The sequence below is a fragment of the Pseudonaja textilis genome, chromosome 4 (assembly GCF_049901715.1).
Source record: "Pseudonaja textilis isolate UNSWEBS1 chromosome 4, rPseTex1.2, whole genome shotgun sequence".
In the NCBI taxonomy this organism is placed as follows: Eukaryota; Metazoa; Chordata; class Lepidosauria; order Squamata; family Elapidae; genus Pseudonaja; species Pseudonaja textilis.
In genome coordinates, this window is record NC_141993.1 from 93,000,343 (window position 1) to 93,018,944 (window position 18,602).

Below are 18,602 nucleotides of genomic sequence, written 5' to 3' on the forward strand. Positions count from 1 at the left end.
AAGGACCCCACAGTTCTCCTCCCCCGACCTCCCTTGTAGCACTGAAGATGTTACCTAGGTGGGTCGTGAAACGTCTGCAAGGAAACAACTCAGCTCAGAGAGCTCCAAGGACCTCACCGTCCTCCTCCTCCTCCAACCCCCTTTCCCTTCTAGCATTGATTATGTTACTAGTTTGGGTGATGACATGTCTTCAAGAAAACCACCAAGCTCAGAAAGCACCAGGGACCTCACAGTCCTCCTCTTCCTCTCCACAAACCCTTCTCTCTTCCAGCACTGATGAGGTTACCTAGGTGGGTCGTGAAATGTCTGCAAGGAAACAACCCAGCTCAGAGAGCACCAAGGACCCCACGTTGTTCTGTCAGGAATTCCCCCTTGTTTTCAGGTTGGCATTGTCTCGAAGGCGCTTCCATCTGTCACTTCTTGGCCTGCCTTGAGATGCTTTAGAGAACAGACTGACTCCCTCTTCTTCTTCTTCTTCTTCGGGGCAGCCCCTGAGAGACTGGCAGGCTGCTCAAACGTCCCTCCCGGTCCTTCTTCTCACTCAACCGGACATCCGCCAATATTCCAGCAAGCAGAGATGCTTCCCGGCCTAACGCTGCATTTCCACAGCCAGGAGGTCGATATAGATTGGCTCAAGGTTGACTCCTCCTTCTCAAGTCATCCATCTGAAGACCCAGGCTGTTTGATGGCGGGGGACGACGGGGGGACGGGACGAAATGCTGACATGGTCAAAACTGCTCAGAGAGGGATGTAAAGCACTGCAGGGCGGTATATCCAGTCAGTCTAAGTGCTCCTGCGATTTACGCCTTCCAGGCGGCCCTCCCCCTGCTGAGTAGCATGTCGTGGGTGTATTTTGTCACATCAGGATATATACGTCTGGAGCGTCCCCGCAATCGCCTGAGAAATTACTCCCTCCAGAGTAAGATACGGCCAGCCAGGCAAGAGCGATTCCCAACAAATCCTGGCTAGCTCTGGAACAAGCTGCGTTGTTTTTCAGATGCTGGCGGATAATCGGGTGATGAACGGCTCCCTGGGATTTTAGGCACAAGGTCAGACCGACAGACCGGCTGTAATGTCAATTTTCCACCTTTCTGAAAACCAGGAGAAGATTCGCCCTCCTTTAGGCAGCTGGTACTTCATCATTTTACAGGATTTTTTTTTTAAGGTCATGGGATATTAGGTAGTTTGCTCAGACCACCAGCAAGGCTTCTTTTAAAACTCTAGGAAACCATTTCTTATTTGTGGGGATTCAAGGTCAGAAGATAGCAAAGGATCATAGGTTGGAAGGGACCTTGGAGGTCTTCTAGTCCAACCCCTTGCTCAGGTAGGAGATCCCAAACCATTGCAGTCAAGGGGCTGTCCAGTCTCTTCCTTTTTAAGAGCACCCACAACTTCTGGTGACAAGGAGTTCCACCGATTAATTGTTCTCGCTGTTAGGAAAGCCCTCCTTAATTCCAAGTTGCTTCTCTCCTGGATGAGTTTCCATCCGTTGCTTCTTGTTCTGCCTGGAGAATAGCTTGGCCCCCTGCCCTATTTGAGGGCAGCCCCTCAAATATTGGAAGACTGCTATCGTGTCTCCACCTAGTCCTTCTTTTCACCAGATTAGAGATATCCAATTCCAGCCACCGTTCTTCATATGTTTTAGCCTCCAGACCCCTCATCATCTTGGTTGCTAAGGGGTCAGGGAGGGTCTCCTGAGCAGGGCCTGTCAATCAAGATCCCATAGCATTCCAGACAAGTGACTCTCTAGTCTCTTCTTAAAAGCCTCCAGGGATGGAGCGGTCACAACTTCTGGTGGCAAGCAATTCCACCGGTTCATTGTTCTCACTGTCACGAAGTTTCTCCTTAGTGAGAAACTTAGATCATTAGAGATGAGCACTCCAAGGTCCTTGACAGAGTTTGGATCCTCAACAAGGTCTTGACTATTCAGGTTGTATTTTATTTTCTGATCTTTTTTTGCCAATATGTAAGACGGAGCATTTATTTGTTGAGATTTGAAATTGTCCATTTGTTTGACCATTCTGATACATAGTTGAGGTCTTTTTGGAGGTAGCAGTATTGTCTGTGGTGTTGAATAGCTTTACATCGTCAGCGAAGAGAACGCAGTTGCTCTTAATAAGATCACAGAGGTCATTTATGTAGAGTATGAAGAGAGTTGGTCCTAGAACACTGCCTTGGGGGACACCACTGTTGACAGGTACAGAATTTGACTGGACTCTCCCAATTTTGACCATTTGTTGTCTGTTTGACAGGAATGCTTCTATCCAGTTATGCAGGTGTCCAGAGATACCGTAAGGTTTTAGTTTTAGGAGTAGTTTGTCCTGTACCACTGAATCAAAGGCTTCACAGAAGTCTATGTAGATTGCGTCTATTGCTTTGCCCTGATCGAGTTGTGTCGTCCATATGTTTCTGCAGTGTAAGAGTTGCAGATTACAGGATAGTTTTTTCCTGAAACCAAATTGTTTATTGGAGAGTAGGTTGTTTGTCTCTAAGCGGAGGAGGATGGATTGGTTGTGGGACTGACAGCAGGCGGAGCCAGTCAAGGCGCTGAGGTTTGTTTAGCATTCAGGGAATTGTACCAACCCAGACGAGGGTTAATTCAGAATCCAGGTTAAGTGTTTGATGTGAACACCGCCTGGGAGAGTTGCTTGGTGAACATAATGTTACAGGGATGAACTTCTAGATCTAGAATAATGAAGGACTCGGGGGAAACCCACAGCACATGCAGCATGCCTGCTAATCTTTAAAAGCTTCCTTAATTACAGTTGCTTAAGCACTACACACACACACACACACACATATACACACACACATGCACCCCCTCGCTTGCTTCACTGCACCCTGGCCATGTAATGGATGTGAATAGGGAAGGGCAGGAGCAAAACTGAATGCTGCAGTTGGAAGGGACCTTGGAGGTCTTCTAGTCCAACCCCGTGGCCAACACAGGAATCCTTATACCATCCCAGACAAATGGTTGTCGGAGCCTTTCTTGAAGATCTCCGGTGATAAAACACCCACAACTCCGAGAGGTAACATCTTCCAGTGGTTGCCCCAAATCTCTCTGAGTTCCTCCACCCCCTCAAGGGACAAAAGACAGTAATACAGGAAGAGAAAAGAATTAAATAACCCCGTCCCACGTCCCTGATATTTAAAAATTAAAATCTTTTTGCTTTAAGTGTGAAGGAAGAGAGGTAAATGATTTATACTGATGTTTGTTGAAGGAGACTGCTTGGAGTTTTATAAGATTAGAGATTAAATCGCAATAAAACTTCCAAAAAAATACCTTGGAATTGTGTAATTGAATTCTGCCCCAGGAAGAGAAAGTAGAAGAAAGTGAAACAGACTGTGCTGAGGGCGCTGATTTTGATGACTGTTTCATCTGGTTTCGTTCACCACATTATAAAAAAGAGGTTGAGACTCTAGAAAAAGTCCAGAGAAGAGCAACCAGGAGGATGAGAGGATGACTGGAGGCTCAAACATACGATGGACGGTTGCAGGAACTGGGCCTGGCTGGTCTAGGGAGGAGAAGGACCAGGGGAGACAGGAGAGCATCTTCCAATAGTTGAGGGAGGGGGGTTGGACTAGATGATCTACAAGGTCCCTTCCAACTCTGTTAATCTGACTTTAATCTGATTTTAATAAACAAAAGGACCAGGGGAGACAGGAGAGCAGCCTTCCAGTATTTGAGGGAGTGGGGTTGGACTAGATGATCTACAAGGTCCCTTCCAACTCTGACTTTAATCTGATTTTAATGAACAAAAGAACCAGGGGAGACAGGACAGCAGTCTTCCAATATTTGAGGGTCTGCCCCAGAGAAGAAAAGGGGGTCAAGCTATTCTCCAAAGCATGTGAAGGTAGGACAAGAAGCGATGGATGGAAACTGAACAAGGAGAGAAACGACCTGGAATTAAGGAGAATTTCCAGACCGTGAGAATCATCAACCAAGGGAACAGCTTGCCACTAGAGGTTGTGGCTGCTCCAACCCTGGAGGCTTTTAAGAAGAGACCGGACAGCCGTTGGTCTGAAAATGGCGTAGGGACTCCTGCTTGAGCAGGGGGTTGGACTAGAAGACCTCTAAGGTCCCTTCCAACTCTCTTATTCTGCTCTGGATTTCCTCGACAATTTCATGCTTTTCAGAATCTTGTAAAGTCACGTCGCTGCCCATTTTATGCCAGTGGGATCGTTGATGGTTTGCGGTTCCCAAATGCATTAAAAATGATAGGAGCCCTTGGGGGGGAAATCACCGGTCCAGAAAAGGCCCCATCACAGTGAGAAGAATATATTGAAAAGAGGGGACGGAGGTAAGACTCGGGTTTTGGTTTCCCGGCTGCTAAAGCAGAGGCTTCATCTTAGGGCAATGTGCTTGCTTTTGTGTGTGTGTGTGTGTGTGTGTGTGTGTGTGTGTGTGTTTTGATATACAGCTCTGATAGCTTCTGAGCTTTTATGATAATTTCCTGACAGCAGCCTCGACCAGAATCCTTGAGAAGGGGATATTCTGGATTTATAGCAGAGGTTCTGTTGCATAAAACATGAGGGCGAATAAATAACAGGTCGGGGGAAAGAGGGAAGGGTACAATTCCATGCACCTGGGGGGGAGGGCTCAGTCTGGGTGAGAGAAATGTTACAGGCTGCAGCACCGCTCTCGTTTTGCAATCTATTGGCTGCAATATTGTGTTGGTTGTGCTCATTTGAGGAATGCTAAATTATGTCCAACAATACTGTGCTGGGTCACCTTGGCTGCAACGCAGGCTGCAGACCTCTGGGGTCTCATCTGTCATTCCCCCTACCCTCCAAAGGATGCTGCCCTGTCACACAAGCTCAGCATGGGTGTGCAGTGCAGAATCCTCCCTCCTGGGACTCGGAGGGCTGGTTGATGATACAGCTGGTCAGCCCCAAGGCCTGAGGTCAGGAAGTGGTTCAAAAACTCTGGCATTGTATCTACACCAGAGGTCTCCAACCTTGGCAACTTTAAGACCGGTGGACTTCAACTCCCAGAATTCCCCAGCCAGCTTCGCCAAGACTTCAACTCTATGCCTGCGTACTCTCTTGTAATCCCTTCCTCTGCCATCTCTCCACTCTGGGGAATAGGAGGAGGGGAAAAACAGGCATGGTTGAATGGGGAATTCTGGGAGTTGAAGTCCACCAGTCTTAAAAGTTGCCAAGGCTGGAAACCCCTGAATTCTACACAACACAAATCTGGACAACCTTTTCCTCGGGATTGTTTAATCACTCCTGCCTTGTGCGGGGTGTGGGGGTGTGTCTAGGACAAGGGTGTCAAACTGGATTTTTCAGCACTGTAGTTCTACTCCGCGGACCGGTGAGGGTGTTCTGACCCACACCCTTTCCCAACAAATCAAACATAATCCAAAAGGAACAGAAACCTTCTAATGTTCTGCAAAAAAATTAGCTGTGATAAGCACAAGCCTTGCCAAACTATGCGAGACTGCCAAAAAATAACAGACAAGAAATAATTTGCAATACAAGAATCTTCAAATACAAACTCAGGATACTGGAATGTCCACGAGGCTGGGGTTTCAAAACGACTTTGCCTTCTGCAAAGTATGTTCGTTTCACAGCTGGCTTTTATCCTCTTGAAGCAGGGGCCATTACCTTGCAGCCTTACTCCCGAGTCGCCCGTGCTGCTGCAGCTGCTCTTTCCTGCGAGCAATCCTGCGCACATGCACACTTGGCACAGGCTCCTCGGGAACCTCCTCATTGCTGCTGCCAGCCCCCCCGCCACAATCTCGGAAGGCAGCAGTCCACTCCCTGATGGTCCTGGCCCCTCATCTGAGTCCTCGCTCTCCTCAGCTGTCCACACCTGCTCCCAGGTAACCACAGCAGAGGGTGGGGAGGAAAGGGATGGACACCTCCTGCAGCACACTTGGCTGGGCAAAACAGGGCACGGCGTCCTGTAGCACTGCCAGCTGAAAACGGGCTGTGTAGAGACCTTGCCCCACCCATGGCCCATTTTTGGCCAGGGAGGCTGAAAATGAGCTGCAGGGGGGCTGCACAGACTCTCCCCATGGCCCATTTTGGCCAGTAGAGTCATAGCAGTCCAGTCCTTTGATATTTCCTGGCTGCCCCACAGGCCTGATTCGTGGGCTAGATTCAGCCTGCAGGCCTAGAGTTTAGCAAACTTTGGTCCAGCACAATTCGCCATAGCCAACTCATGGCAACCAACGGGCCCTAGCCAACTCGCCAAAGGACAGTTCAACTGTTCAGGACTTACAACTGTTCAGTTAGTGAGCATCCAAAGTTACAAAGCATGGGGAAAAAAATGATTTATGGGCATTTTTCACACTTACGACCACTGTAGCATCCCACATGATCAAAACCCAGCAAACTGACTCATATTTATGACGGTCGTAGGGTCCAGGAACCATGTGATCCCTTTTTGCAACCTTCTGACAAGCAAAGTCAATGGGGAAACCAGGTTCGCTTAACATCTATGTGACTCACTTAACAACCGCGGCAAGGCAGGTCATAAAACAAGGGCAAAGCCCACTTTACAAATGTTTCACTTAACAACAGAAATGTTGGGCTTAGATAACACTTCCGGTGGCAAGGCAAGGATGAACAGAGGTGCAGAAGCCTGTCTGTGGTTTCAGTTAATCTCTTTTTGTGGTTGGCGCGATCCTTTGAGGGTGCTCGAGTCCTGGAGAGATTTGTGCCAGTGCGGGGAAGACTCGGGCTGCAGTGTGGGGAAGGCAACCCCCACTGCAGCGAAGAGGAGCCCTCCAGAGCCCAACGAGCAAGAAACAGCCTCCTACTAGTTATATATATGAATATATTCTTAAGTTTTCGCGGGTACTTACATGTATGGTATTCAGCTTTGTTCGGGTATTTTCCCACGCCATTGTAGTTGTGCTTTTAAAGTTGTAGCAACGTTTCGGCAGAATCTCATCTGCCATCTGCCAGAAGCCTGATGATGGCAGATGAGATTCTGCCAAAACGTTGCTACAACTTTAAAAGCACAACTACAATGACGTGGGAAAATACCTGAACAAAGCTGAATACTATCTATCTATCTATCTATCTATCTATCTATCTATACATACATACATACATACACACACACACACACACACACACACACACACACACACATACATACATACATACATACACACACACACACACACTACATGAAGTTATGTATAGAGGCTGAGCATAGACCTTACAAAATTATATATGTGATTTAGAATTTGGATTTAAAATAATACAGTGATAATATTTTTATATATAAGTACTTATACTCCAGTAACCAGTTAAGAGCACAGCTATCCAGCAGATAGATAAGATTAAGTAATTAGATACCAGTCAATCCTAATACAGAGATTCTATCACTGAATGTTAATTTGGAATAATATAACCATAGAAGAAACATTACCAGTGGAGAAACAAGCTAACATCTCGAATGCCAACATCCAATCAATTTTGCTGACTTTACAGGAATCGATGACGAAGCTGCAAGAAACAATGATGAAAAACCATAACGAGACGAGAGCAGATATCAATGAACTAAAAGAGAAGATGGGGAAATTAAAAGCAGAAATGAAAGCGGATATCTCCAAAGTAAAGGACAAAGTTGGATTACTACAGCAGGCCTTGGAGAAAAATGAGGCAACAATAAAAGACGTAGAGAAAAGGACTGAATGAACCGAAAGGAAATTAGAAAGGGTAGATGAAGAATTAAAGAATACGAGTAAAGAAATGGAGGACTCACTGGTCTACCTAGAGATGGACAAGGCTGCTACCTACTTGAGATTCCAAAATGTAGTGAAATCCAAAGAAGAAGACCTAGAACAACTAATGGCGGGAATACTGGCTGGACTATTGGAAAAGGATTAAGATATATATGGAGAAGATTGCATCCCAAGAAAAAACAATTTACATACTATTCAAATCCTCATTAAATATGGACACAAATTGATATGGCATGGATGAATGGGGAAATAGCAAATGAGATAAAAACGATTGAATGGGCAGATCACAATCCAATTCAGATAATATGGAAGGGTAGGGAAAAACCCAAGAAAAGATGGACGTTAAATACTCAGTTAATAAGAGAAAAAGAATACACCAACAAACTCAAGGAGGAATTAAATTATTGCTTAAAGGAAAATGATATTGGAGCAACTACGAAACAAAACATTTGGGATACAATGAAGGCAGTAATAAGAGATATAACAATCTCTTATAACGCCAAGAGGAATAAGGAAAAATACGCCCAGCAAAACAAATTACAAGGAATTACAATTAAGGAATTAGAAACTCAATTACAGAGTACCCCAAAGGATTCAAAATTGCAAAATCAGATAATAATAACTAAACATAAACTGAATTTAATTGAACAAGAGAGAATGATTATAAATTTGAATACAACTAGACAAACTTATTTTGAGCATGCTAATAAGCCACGGAGATGGCTATCATATAGACTAAAAAAAAGGAAAGAAAAGAGATTGATATACCAGATAATAGATGGAAAGGGGGATATACAACAGGAGATAGAACAGAAAAAAGAAATTGCCCATAAGTATTCTGAAGGGTTATATAAAAAGGAAGAAGTTAACGAAGACAGAATGAGAAAATATTTAGATGAAGTGAAGGATAAAGCAATTGGGGAAGAAATGGAAGAATTATTAAACAAAGACATTACTTGGTTTGAATTGAAATCAGCAATAGAGAACCAGAAAAACGATAAATCCCCGGGGCCAGATGGGATTCCAGGCGAGCCGCACAAGGCAATAGCAGAACAAATTGGACCTCTTATGGTGGAAGTTTTTAATGATGTCTTATTGGCAGCCAGGAGGGGAGCATTGATTTCACTGATCCCGAAGGAGGATTCGGATCCCCGCTATATACATAATTATTGGCTGATTTCACCGTTAAATACTGATTACAAAATATTCACTTCTATTATAGCAAGTAGACTAAAAAGAATGTTAAATGAGCATATACATGAAGATCGAAATGGATTTCTCCCGACCAGACAAATCAGGAACAACTTAAGAATAGTGCTAGATGTCTTAGAATTTTACGAAGCCCACCCCGAAAAACAAATTGTACTTATGTTTTTAGATGCAGAGAGGGCCTTCGATAATTTAAATTGGCAATTTTTAATCCAAAAAATTTATAATATGAATTTAGGCACCAAATTTGAAAATATTATAACAACCATTTATGATACACAACAGGCTAATATTATAATAAATGGGGAATATACCCGCCCAATAAAAATAGAAAAATGAGTCAGACAGGGCTGCCCACTCTCACCCCTGCTCTTCATATTATCACTATAAGCATTATTAATGCGAATTAGACAGAACCCAGATATAAAAGGATTCAAGGTTAAGAAAGAAGAATATAAGTTGCAAGCGTTTGCGGACAATATGATTTTTTTCATTGAGGAACCAATAGAAAGAAGACAAAAATTGATGAATGAATTAGAACAATTTGGAGCAGTAGCAGGACTCAAAATTAATAAGAAGAAAACTAAATTAATCACTAAAAATTTAACAGAAAAACAGAAAATAGAACTAGAAGAAGTTATGGGAATACAAGTGAAAAAGAAAGTTAAATACTTAGGAATATGTTGACAGCACATTGTAAGACACTTAAGGAAAATAATTATGATAAATTGATGCAACAGGTAAAAAAGGATTTAGAAACATGGGGCAAGCTGCAACTTTCATTATTACTATTTAAATGAATATTCTTCCAAAATTCCTATATCTATTTCAGACGATCCCAATCAAAGTACACAGTTTTTTTTTTGAAGAACTTAATAAAATAACTGTAAAATTTATCTGGCAAGGGAAAAAACCTAGAATAAATGTAAAGGCGATGCAGGATATGAAGAGCAAGGGAGGGCTGGCACTTCCAAATTGGGAGTTTTATTTATAGTGCAGCCTCTTTAGTATGGTTGAAGGAATGGGTGAATTTAACCAACAAGAGAATATTATTCTTAGAAGGCCATGACTTGCAGAGGGGGTGGCATACTTTTTATGGGATGTAGGGAAAACTAGCCAGAAATATTTTCACAGACACCTAATCAGAGACTCATTATTAACTAATTGGAAGAAAATACAGAAAAAACACTATTTAAAAATACCAATTTAGATTTCAACAATGGAGGCGATGATTCACCCAAATAATCTGGATATCACTAAAATGATTAAATATAAGGACCTATTGGATGAACAAGGAAATTTCAAATCCCGGCAAGAACTTCAAGAGCGGGACTAAAAATTGATCAGTGGGCATACCTTCAAATTCAAAGTAGATATAAACAGAACAAGAAAGAATTTGGAATTAACAATAAACTCCAGCAATTAGAGAAAATTTTATTAGGATCAGGTAAATTAATGATTTATTAGAAGTAGAATTAGAAGAAGAAATTGTAAAAGGGAACGTGATAGCCTGGAGTAGGAATGTAGGACGTAGCATCACCCTAACAGAATGGGAAAAGGTCTGGGGTAGAAATAATAAAATTACAAAATCGGTAGCATACAAAGAAAACCCCTATAAAATGTTCTATAGATGGCACCTTCCTCCTTCAAGATTAGCAAAGATGCACCCCAATATGAGTCCGAATTGCTGGAAATGCAAAAAAAAGAGGGAACTTTTTTCCATATGTGGTGGTCTTGTACAGAAGCTCAAAAATATTGGCAGAAAATTACAAATTGGATGGAAGAAATGACAAGAGAACAGATCGAATTCAAACCAGAGTCCTTTCTGTTAGGGATCTTTGATAAACAAATATCAAAAAAAGTGAAATATACAATAATACACATTTTGACAGTGGCCAGATTTGCTTTTGTCCAATGTTGGAAGCAGCCTCATCAGGGGAGATGATCATTCAAAAAATTTCAAGTTGTGCAGAAATGGACAAATTAACTTTGGCATTAAAAAATAAAGACATCTCAATATACTACAACAGCTGGAACTGCTGGTACAAATGGGTAGACCAAAGATAGACTTTACACTATAAGGCAGAAGAGGATAGGATAAATCCATAGTAGTGATATACAGATATATGTAAGGATTAGGTGTGGACGATCGGTGTTGTAATTCTTGTATTTCTTAATTTTGTTATTGTTATTAACGACCAGGGTTCCGTCAAAATGAATTTACTTTTGTACTTGTTGAATTGCCCTGTGGCCACTTGGCTCATTCCGCACCCGGTACCCCTTTTTTGTGGATAGCCTCTGTGGTCCCATGTCTCCATTGCTCTGAGCAGCGGGGGTTGACTGAATGTCCTCCAGGAACCCTCCTAGCTCCGCTTTGGGCTACAAAGATGAGGAATAGCAAACCTTGTTAGGGAAACTCTGGATGTCCCAAATGTGTTTTTTTATTCAAGAGGCACCTGGATTTTCTGGGGTTTTTTTTCTTTGAAGACCTTTCGCTTCTCATCCCAGAAGCTTCTTCAGCTCTGACTGGATGGTGGGGAATGGATGGAGGGATTGATCCTCCTTGCAGACAGCTGATCCTTTGCATCCTTTTAGAGGGTTGTTGAGGCCACTTGGAGGTTCATCTGTGTCCTCAGGGCCCCCTGAGGGGTGCAAATGGATCCTGTAGTCTGCAATTCCCCCTCTGGGAATCCATTTCTGCTCCCACCCTGTCGAGATTCTCACTCAATCCCGGCCCTGGATATCCCAAATATGCTTTTTCCTGAGGACACAGACCAACCTCCAAGTGGCCTCAACGACCCTCCAAAAGGATGCAGACGACCAGCTGCTTGCGAGGAATATAAATCCTTCCCTTCCCCATCATCCGGTCAGAGCTGAAGAAGCTCCTTCGATGAGAAGCAAAACATCTTCAAGGAAAAAAAAACCCAGAAAGCACCTTTGGGACAACCAGGACTTGGAGGACTAAGAATCTCCACAGAAAATTCTGGGTAGTTGCGGGAGAAGCCACACCCAAAGGAAAGGGGAGGGGGGGTGATTTTACTATATTAATTTATTTGATTCTATCAGTTTTATTGTTTTAAATTGTGATTTTATCTGTTGTAAGCCGCCTTGAGTTGCCATGGGTGAATAGGCAGCAATACAAATCAAATCAAATCAAATCAAATCAAATCAATCAATCAATCAATCAATAGACACACACACACGCACGAGGAAAGAGGCCAGGAAGAAGGTACTTGAGGGCTGAAGAAAAGACCAGCAACTTGTCCGAAGTAACCAGGCCAATTCTGGGAACTTCCCAGACAGAGGATAACAGATAACAGTTCATCAGAGTTGGAAGGGACCTTGTAGGTCATCTAGTCCAACCCGCGGCCCAAGCAGGAGACCCTACACCCTTTCTGACGAATGGCAGTCCAGCCTCTTCTTGAAAGCCTCACGGGATGGGATGGATCCCTTCCAAGCCGTCTCCTCTTTCCGACAGAAGCTTCGACATGTGACCGATTGCCAGGAGAGGATTAAAGGGGTGGGGGAGTTTCCTTGCTCTTCTGCATATTTGCAAATAAAACGGGGCTTTTTTTGAGCTCTGAGGCTCAGCCGGGGGCGCCCCTTCCTCGGAAAGCCACGTGGGGGGGCGGCAGAGGAGCCTCACCTGCCAATCTCTGTCCTCCTGCATCCTGTTTAACTTCTCAGCCGGGTGGAAAAGACGCCGAGAGCGGCGCCCGTTCATACCTTGCCCTTCACGGCAAACGCTCGTCCCGACGGCAGCCCCGAAGTCTCTTCTTCCAGCCCTTATCCAACCCCCACTTGGAGATCCCCCCACCCACCCTTTTCATAACCTCTGCCTGATGCCCAGTTGCAACTCAGGATGGGGAGGGAGAGGGGGGAAGGGGGGGCACTAGAGAATCCCCCCCCCACTGCACCCACAAAAGCTATTTCCCAAAATGTCCAGACTCTTGGAAGTCTGTGTCCAGTTTTGGCCACCATCAAAGATGCGGAGACCCTGGAAAAAGGGGAGCAAAGAGCCAGAAAGGTGACCGGCGGGGGGACGATGACTGGAGGCTCAAACATTCGAGGAACAGTTGCACGAACTGGGTAGGTCCAGTTTAATGGAAAGAAGGACGAAGGGGACATGATAGCGGGGTCCCAATATCTGAGGGGCTGCTGCAGAGAAGAGGGGGGGGTCAAGCTATTCTCCAAAGCACCTGAAGGGCCACCGATGGAAGCTCATCCAGGACAGAAGCAGCCTGCAATGAAGGAGGAATTTCCTGACAGGGAGGATGATTCACCGGTGGAACGGCTTGCCACCAGAAGTTGTGGCTGCTTCATCGACCCTGGAGGCTTTGAAAAAGAGGGCTGGAGGGCCGCTTGGCCCAAAGGATATGAGGCCTCCTCCTTGAGCAGGGGGGGGGGTCAGACTGGAAGACCTCCAAGGTCCCTTCCCGCTCTGTTATTTCTATTATTTTGCAGCCGTAGCATCCGGCTCTCAGCCGCCTCTCCAACCCCATCAGGGACAGGATTTTCTTCCTGTCCCAGGTGGGCTGTTTATGTCTTCCTAGGAACAAGGACACCCTGGAGCACATCCGTTCCCCCACGGATTTCCTCCGGATCCTCCAGTTCTCCTGCTGTCAAATCCACCTGCTCGCTGCCTAAAACGGCTTAAGTGGGAGTTGAATCCTTGCTCAAGCTGGATGTCCCAGCTGAAGGTCCCTAGAAGAGACCCTCCGAAGCTCCCGGCTGAAATGGGGGGTTCTTGAGGCTCTCCAAACTGGGCTGTTTTCTTGCAGACATTTCTAGGTAACATTATCAGTGCTAGAAAGGAAGGGGAGGGAGGGAGGGAGGGAGGGAGGAGGAGGAGGAGGAGGAGGAAGAAGAAGAAGAGGAGGAAGAGGAGGAGGAGAAGGAGGGAGGAGGAGGAGGAGGAGGAGGAGGAAGAAGAAGAAGAAGAAGAAGAAGAAGAAGAAGAAGAAGAAGAAGAAGAAGAAGAAGAAGAAGAAGAAGAAGAGGAGGAAGGAGGAGGAGGAGGAGGAGGAGAAGAGGAGGAGGAGGAGGAGGAGGAAGAGAAGGGAAGAAGAAGGAGGAGGAGGAGGAGGAAGAAGAGGAGGAGGGGAGGGAGGAGGAGGAGGAGGAAGAAGGAGGAGGAGGAGGAGGAGGGGAGGAGGAGGAGGAGGAGGAGGAGGGGAAGAAGAAGAAGAGGAGGAAGAGGAGGAGGAGAAGGAGGGAGGAGGGAGGAGGAGGAAGAAGGAGGAGGAGGAGGAGGAGGAGGAGGAGGAGGAGGAGGAGGAGGAGGAGGAAGAAGGAGGGAGGAGGGAGGAGGAGGAGGAGGAAGAGGAGGAGAAGAGGAGGAGGAGGAGGAGGAGGAGGAGGAAGAGAAGGGAAGAAGAAGAAGAAGAGGAGGAAGAGGGAGGAGGAGAAGGAGGAAGGAGGAGGAGGAGGAAGAAGAGGAGGAGGAGAGGAGGGGAGGAGGAGGAGGAGGAGGAGGAGGGAGGGAGGAGGAGGAGGAGGAGGAGGAGGAGGGAAGAAGAAGAGGAGGAAGAGGAGGAGGAGAAGGAGGGAGGAGGAGGAGGAGGGAGGAGGAGGAGGAGGAAGAAGAAGGAGGAGGAGAGGAGGAGGAGGAGGGAGGAGGAGGAGGAGGAGGAGGAGGAGGAGAGGGAGGAGGAGGAGGAGGAAGAGAAGGAAGAAGAAGGAGGAGGAGGGGAGGAGGAGGAAGAGGAGGAGGAGGGAGGAGGAGGAGGAGGAAGAAGGAGGAGGAGGAGGAGGAGGAGGGGGAGGGGAGGGAGGAGGGAGGAGGAGGAAGAAGGAGGAGGAGGAGGAGGAGGAAGAGAAGGAAGAAGAAGGGAGGGAGGAGGAGGAGGAGGAAGAGGAGGAGGAGGGAGGAGGAGAGGAGGAGGAGGAGGAGGAGGAGGAGGAGGAGGAGGAGGAGGAAGGGAAGAAGAAGGAGGAGGAGGAGGAGGAGGAAGAGGAGGAGGAGGGAGGAGGAGGAGGAGGAAGAAGGAGGAGGAGGAGGAGGAGGAGGGGAGGAGGAGGGAGGAGGAGGAGGAGGAAGAAGGAGGAGGAGGAGGAGGAGGAAGAGAAGGAAGAAGAAGGAGGAGGAGGAGGAGGAGGAAGAGGGAGAGGGAGGAGGAGGAGGAGGAGGAAGAAGGAGGAGGAGGAGGAGGAGGAGGGGAGGAGGAGGAGGAGGAGGAGGAAGGAAGGAGAGGAGGAGGAGGAGGAGGAGGAGGAAGAAGGAGGGGAGGAGGGAGGAGGAGGGAGGAGGAGGATTATTGTGGGGTCCTTGGTGCTCTCAGAGCTTAGTGGTTTCCTTGCAGACGTTTCATGACCCAACTAGGTAACAACATCAGTGCTAGAAGCTAGATTTGGTGGGTGCCCCGTGATACTATTTGAGAGCAGATTTTTCACAACTTCAGAACATAGTTTTACCACTAACTGGGTAACCTTCGCCCAGAAGTTCGAAAGAAGCAAAAGGTATACAGGTAAGACTTTGGCTTAAAACCAGAGAATCGTACGGGGAAACGTAACTGGGCACCAGTCCTCATGATCTCGTGTTTGTGAGCTCCACAGTCATGGAAGCCCAAAGCCCCACGGACTGCCTGGTACGGGGCCACAGCCCAAGCAGCAGGCACATGCAAAGCTTCACAGATCTCACCTGCGGGGTTAGGTTGTACACGCAAAACCATCCCTTCCTTCTTGTGCTGCTGGTTGGACAGTATATAGTTAGATTGGGAATGAGGGCTGTCCCTTTAAGGGAATGCCTCATGGGAGATGTAGTTCATGTCATGGGGTCTCATTGGTAATCCTGATGGGTCACTGAACTGACCTCTGGTTGGGCTGGGGGGGGAGTTTTGATCACTCTTACCTGGATCCAGCATCGTGCTGGAGTCTTCCCTCGCTGTACCGTTATGGGATGAAGAGAAACTATCTTTTCACACTATGAAGATGACAATGCCAAGGCTGGACATTAGATGAATCACAACGTAACTGTGAGTTATAGCTTGAGGAGGCCTGCTATAAGTCAACAAAGAAGCTTTGTATGGAAGCCTCTGTAGTGTTTAGCTACTTATCGCAGGTATTTTGGGAAGATAAATATTGCCTGCCAATCCGTGGAACTGGATAGATTAGCTGATCATAATGCACATTTGGGGGTTCAGCAAGCGCTGCCTACGAGGTCGTCCTTGACCGACAAGCGTTCATTTAGTGACTGTTCGAAGTTACAACGGCACTGGAAAAACCATGACTTAGGACCGGTGCAGCCTCTCCCGGGCCCACGTGATCCAAATTCAGAGGCTTGGCAGCTGGCACAGACTTATGACCATTGCAGGGTCCCCTGGGGGCCATGTGATCCCCCTTCTGACCAGCAACGTCAACGGCGAGGATTCACTTTACAACCAACTCAGTAACATACCGACTGTAGGGATTCGCTTAGCAACTGTGGCGAGGAAGGTCGTCAAACGGGACAAAACTCAAGAACTGCCTTCTTAGCCACAGAAAAAAGGGGAAACGACGCTGGTCCCCCAAAAAGGTTGGGATGAAGGACTGAGGGGGCTCTGGAAGGACCACACTGGGATTACACAACAGTGTTTCAAATGACACAGAGCAGTCCTTGAATTACAACCGCAACAGAGCCCAAAATACACGTTGCAAAGTGAGAAATGTGTTAAGCGAGCTGTGTCCCATTCTACGGCCTTTCTTGCCACATTTACGAAGGGAATCCCTGCAGTTACTGACACAGTCGTTAAGCGAGGCTGGCTTCCCTGTTGAGTCTGCTTGCCAGAAGGTTGCAGAACGGGGGGGAAAGCCCCATGACCTCCCAGGGACGCTGCGACCACCGTCCATGTGAACTAGTTGACAAGCATCCGGATTTGGATCCCGCGGGTTGTTCCCCACGCCATGGGGATGGCAAGCGTGCAAAAAGGGGTCCTTCTTTCACTGCCGTTGTGACTTCAGTCACTACACGAGCGGTTGTAAGTCGAGGAGTACCTGTATCACAGTGCTGGGCTAGCAGAACTCAGGAGGGTTCGGACTTAAGTCCGTTTGTGGCGACGCAGGGATTCCAGGCTGGTTCCTCTCTTAACTCCTCCACTCCCAGGCTCTGCCACTCCTCCTCCTCCTCCTACCGACCACGCTCTTGTTTAGCAAGAGCCTCGCAGTCGTAACTGGAGGACTGCTGCACTTGATGTGAACAAGACAGCTCCCTTAGGAGAGAGGCGGGTGGCGCCTGAGCTCTACAAACCTTGCAAGGCCATCAAACCTAGTTTGAGCTGTGAGGACGCCGCCCTGTCCCCGCTCTCGGTGCTCACAGTCCCATTCCCCACCCCTCACCAGAAGGAAAACAGTCGCAAAACAGAGCAACCAGGTTAGAAATTATCCAGCATTTCATCTTTTCTGTGTATTCACTGCTAGGCATCAGAGAGGACAGATTATATCAGGGTTCTCCAACCTTGCCCACTTTAAGACTTGCGTTCTGACCCAACCGGGTTCCGAAAGAGCAAACACAGACAAAGGCAGCAGCCCCCACCTTGTAAGGTTTAATAATGAATTCTGTTCCTTTATAGATAAAAGGATGCTTCCCCTAATTAGCTCCGACAAGAAAGAGCCTTGCCAAGTTGTCTGTCAATGATGCTTAAAAACCCAGAGATGAGAATTAATTTACAAGAATCTCCAAACACGGACTGAGATGTCCACCAGTTGAGCTTCAGAGCTTCTTTGCTGGCTGCAAAGAACACTTTTCCAAACCTGGCTTTTATCCTCTTGAGGGAGGGGCCATTACCTTGCAGCCTTACTCCCGAGTCGCCTGTGCTGCTGTAATTGTTCTTTCCTCCGAGTAATCCTCCGTGCACGCGCACTTGGCACAGGCTCCTCAGGAACCTCCTCATCGCTGCTGCCAGCCCCCCACAATCTCTGAAGGCAGCAGTCCACTCCCTGAGGGTCCTGGCTCCTCATCTGAGTCCTCGCTCTCCTCAGCCATCTGCACCTGCTGCCAGCTAACCACAACAACTTGTGGACTTCAACTCCCAGAATTCCTCAGCCAGCTTTGCTGGCTGAGGAATTCTGGGAGTTGAAGTCCACAAGTCTTAAAGTGGCCAAGGTTGGAGACCCCTGGATTAAATCAATTTTTGTTGTTGTTTACGTCTCTGATACACTTACTTGGCTTTGATCATCAACATACAATTGTCCTACAAAAGAAAAGGAAGTTGTTGCCTTCTCTTGCCTGACACAACCACAATCCAAGATTCCCAGCCAATGCGAGAAGAGAGTGAAAGAATTGGAACTATATCTTGACCCAGAGGGAGGGCATGTTCTCTCACATACAGGCAAGTCCTCGATTTATGACCACAATTGAGTCCAGAACTTGTATTACTACGTGAGAAATATATAGGATTTCCCGCCCGAGCAGGGGGTTGGACTAGAAGACCTCCAAGGTCCCTTCCAACTCAGTTATTCTGTTATTATTCTAAATTTGTTAAGTTTTGCCCCATTTTATGACTTCTCTCGCCACCTTTGTTATGTGAATCACTGCAGTTACTTTAATTCACTTTAGACTGTTCAGAGAATCTGACTTCCCCATTGACATACAGGCCAAAAATCCCATTGCTAACCAAGAGTGTTTGTTAAGTGAGGTTTGGCCCGTTTTATAACCTTTCTTTCTTGCCACCGTTGTTAAGGGAATCACTGCAGTTGTTAAATTAGAAACAA

At 46.6% G+C, this 18,602-nt stretch overlaps 1 protein-coding gene across 3 annotated transcripts in view; it reads right to left on the bottom strand.

Moving 5' to 3' along the window:
- The window catches only part of FGF12 (fibroblast growth factor 12), a 176,512-nt gene that overhangs the window by 29,408 nt on the left and 128,502 nt on the right, over window positions 1-18,602 (bottom strand). The gene's annotated exons all lie outside the window — the stretch shown is intronic.